This window comes from Pleurodeles waltl, chromosome 2_2, assembly GCF_031143425.1.
Source record: "Pleurodeles waltl isolate 20211129_DDA chromosome 2_2, aPleWal1.hap1.20221129, whole genome shotgun sequence".
Taxonomy (NCBI): Eukaryota; Metazoa; Chordata; class Amphibia; order Caudata; family Salamandridae; genus Pleurodeles; species Pleurodeles waltl.
Window position 1 is genome coordinate 379324545 of NC_090439.1, and position 4072 is coordinate 379328616.

The 4072-nt window shown below is 43.9% G+C and overlaps 1 pseudogene; it reads right to left on the reverse strand.

Moving 5' to 3' along the window:
* Positions 1-2673: 2673 nt before the first annotated feature.
* LOC138276169 (actin-related protein 10 pseudogene) lies at positions 2674-3496 on the reverse strand (annotated as a pseudogene).
* Between the last annotated feature and the right edge of the window lie 576 nt (positions 3497-4072).

The window sequence follows — 4072 nt, forward strand, 5'->3', positions numbered from 1 at the left end:
CAAGTGATACAAGTGATAAGGTAGTCTTTGCATTTGTGAGGTATCTCCAATGTGCATGGGCTGTAAGATATAGAGAATTCCCACTTGGTTGACTTGTTAATTTGCAACGATACCTGGTTGATTGTTGATTAATTAATAGGATCTAGGTAGATAGGCTTTTAATTGTACAACATTATTGAGTGTTCTTAATCGGTTTTAGTTTTAATGTATATATGTTTATATTATTTTATTGTTTTAGGATTTGGTTGGGACATTAACTGTATGGCACTTTATTTCCATCTAAGCCTTTTTACGATTAATGTCTGTATGTATTTATACTTTTTTTTTTCTTAATTCTGATACTTTACTGGCTTTTAGCCCAAATAAAGATGTACTTACTTACCTAATTCCCTTCTCCCTGAGGACATCTGTCATGGACCAAAAGGGATCTGCAGCATTTCAATGTCATCGAAGAGAGGTCCTGGAAACGACCTATGTTATGGCCCTCAAATTCAATAGTGGTCTGGTTTCCGACAGCTGACAAAATGACCTCCCTCTGTTTATAAGAATGCAGACAGGTGAGGATGTTCTATGCCTGGCCCAGGGAGAGAGCAGGTCGGCTGGCTCTGTGGTTTCTGTCGAGTAAGATGTCCTGATCTTTCAGAATCAGGGCCGCATGGTGGAAGAGACAAATTTCAAAGTCCTCAGGGCTCCATGAGACCGCCTGTAGTGGCACCCCTTTAATGTGAATATTGGGGTGCTGCAACCTATTCTCCAAGTCTTCCAGTTGGTTTTGTAGTTCTTGGTTCCTGTCCTACAGGGCAAGGAGTTCTCTCATGTGGCTGTCTAGTTCTTCTTTGCGGGCACCATGCATCTGCTCCAGTGAGTCCACGTGTTATCCCAGGCGGACAACGTCCCTCCTGAGATCTTTAACTTCAGTTGTTATTTTCTGTTTCAATGTGGCAAAGACCTCTCGAAGGACCCTGAAGAGCTGCTCTAGAAATGCTTTCATTATAGGAGTGTCATCACTCTATAATGATCCCTTTCAGTAGTCATGCCCCCATCCACAGCCAGTTCTTTAGGAGGGTCCATCTTCTTAACAGGAACCTAAACGAGGAGGTATTTAAGGAGACTTACCTGTTTATTATGTCTTTGTAAGGCCATTGTTGTCAGAGGACAAGTAGTTAATTGGGGGAGAGTAGTATACTCAGGCTCCGGAGAGCTAGTTATCTTTACTGTGTCAAGGCACAGTCAGCCAGTTAGTGGCACTCTCAAACTCTCCCAGGCTCACTGTAGCCCCACGGAGCAGTCAGACATTAGGGGGACACACAAGCAGTTGCAGGACTATTGTGCTGTGCTAGGTTTCCGCACCAATCCACAGATGGAACTTGGGCCGGTGCTGTCTGCAGCAAGTCTGAGAGTTAGGGGCCTTAGTTACGTTCACCCTATCGCAGATGGGTCAGCATATAAATCTCATCATAGGGCCAGGGGGTAAAGGTTGCCGCCAATCTCCAAATCAAGAGGGGTCTGATTCAGTCCCAGAATGTGGAGCAGGATTTTGTGTCCAGGGACATGCACACGTGTCTTTCCTGGTTTGTGTAGAGGTCACCAAAGTTAATCAGGATACATGAAGGCCTCCGCAATGTTTAGTTTGTCATTGGGCACAGAGCATTTTGATCACGTGTTACTGGTGCTCTCTATTAGGAGTGTGAGCGCTTTCCACAGTGTCAGCCAGCCATCTCGCCTGAGCCCCCGAGGGTCAGCTGCTTTTTCAGGCTTGCAATCTTTCATTTTGCGGTGAAGTCGCCAGGTGGGGAAGGGGTGCCAGGATCTCAGCTAGTGATCACAGTCAACAGTGCAGTAGTCTCTCTGTGTTATGACATGATAGTTCTGTACCGCTGCCACCAATCTATCCCCCTTACCAGTCCCAGCTGACCCCACCCATCGCTTCACTCATTGGATCATGTTCCAAGCAGTCAGAGGTCTGCCTCGCTTGCCTCAGACGGCTCATGTATGTCACGCCACCAGAGAGCACACCTCTGTCTTTGCAATCCTCTTGTCGTGCAGGAGCCTACTGGCTCCAGGGGTCCTTAGCAGCCCGGATTTAGCTCTGGATTGCCGTGAGAGGGCTCAGTCTGGTCCCGAAAGATGCCAACAGCGAGATCCAACTGAAGTGCTCCTATGAGACCTGCATCTTAGCCAAACACCTTCAGTTTTTCTAAAATAGAAAAGTGGCTTTGCATAGAAGAACAAGGCCATTTAATTCTACCAGTCTGACTCCCATTCACAAGTAGAACTGAGGATCTTGCCTACTGTGCTTGACCACGTAAAAGATAAGACTGTCCTATAATTTCTTATCTAACCAAGCCCTTCACCTGTAAAGTCCTAGCAAAACCATATTTTACAAAAAGAAAATCCAACACAATGTAATTTATTGTGCTTCGTATTGTTCCTTAAAATTTGTACTACACATGCAGCAGCGCTCATACAATCAATTTAAAGTCCTTATCTAAAAGACTATGGGGCTTACTTACAAGCCCCTAGCGCCACTGGTGCATCACTTTTTATACGAAAAACAGTGATGCCCTGATGGTGCAAGGGGCTTGTAAATAAGCCCCTATACTTTTTAAATCACTATTTATTAATTGTTCAACATTTTGAGATGCAAACCAACCCCTTGTCAGTACAATCAATTTAACCTAGTATCTCCTTATTATACTGCTCAAAAAGGATTTCTATAACTGAATCTCTGATCCATTAACATGTAAAATCGTCTCTACATTAAGAGGGTAGTCAACATCAGGAGGTGGTGGAAGCCACTGAACACTGCCATCAATGCTAAATTCTGCTGCTTGAATGTTCAGTCCACATTGAAGGCCACTCATAAAATACGTGAGGAGTTTAATGTCTACAACAATGGCTTCTGAAACAGAATCCATCACAGATGGAAGAGGCTTTGCTGTGTCCCTATCAACAGTGCACTGCTCTGGTAGTTGATTTTTCAGCTCCTTGTGAATAGCCCTTTCACCTAGAAGAAGAGGTTCTCAGTAATTCAGAATCGACTTTCCTTCATAAATAGGCAACACCAAATATTCTGCATATCCACAATCCAGGACCATTGCCAAATTAATGCCCAGAGTCAATAGAAACATCAAATGGCTTGGAGCAAACAGAACTGACGGAACCTCAAAAATTTGGAAATGACTCTTGTTAGTGTTTCTGTACGGTGGGAGGGGCACTAGACTGATTTTACAATGACCACACGCTGATCCCTTGGATTAACTAATAGATGTCAGAAATAGAGCATGTGAATAAAATCCTTTAAACAAATACAGCTCTTCTGTATTGATATTATACTGCACAACTTTAATTAACTTTGGAAATTAAGGTTTGATTATTTCACTCATCGCAGCAAAGTTTCACCAGAAAATCCACAGTTTGTGCCGGCTTTCCCCAAGTCTATAATGACAGCAGATTTCTCGCCTCCACTTTCAAGACCCTCATAGAGTAGCACCATTCCTCCTCCTAGAAACCACTTTTTCCAACCGCTGTCTTTCAGGATCCATCAGTGTGCTATACCCCTCATCAATGATTTTCATGAGCAACATTTCATACATCAATAACAGCTTCTTCAAGAGAGTAAAACACTTGGGGGCAGATTTATGGAAAGTGGCACTGCACTGAGTGCAGTGCCACTTTCCCTGCTCCTCTTAGAACCTCCCTACCTGGCACCGTATGCGTGCCGTATTTCAAATATGGTGCACCATGGCACAGGCTAGGGTGCAATAGTGTCTTTTTTTATGATGATATTGATGTACTCTGCAGAAGTAGCACCAAAATATTGGTGCTACTCCTGCAGAGTACATAGGGGCCCATTCGAAAGAATGGAAGGCCCCTTTTAACACCTGCTCTTGAGCAGGTGTTAAAAGTGCTGTAATAAATGGAGCAACAAAATCTTATAGATTTCCTTGTGCCATTTTTCCAGCTCCCCTAACGCAGGCATAATGTAGTGCAAAGGGTTACAAAGTGGCTCAATGCATGCATTGTGCCACTCTGTAAAGATGGCGCAGGGATTTTGGCCTCGTTGGGCCAC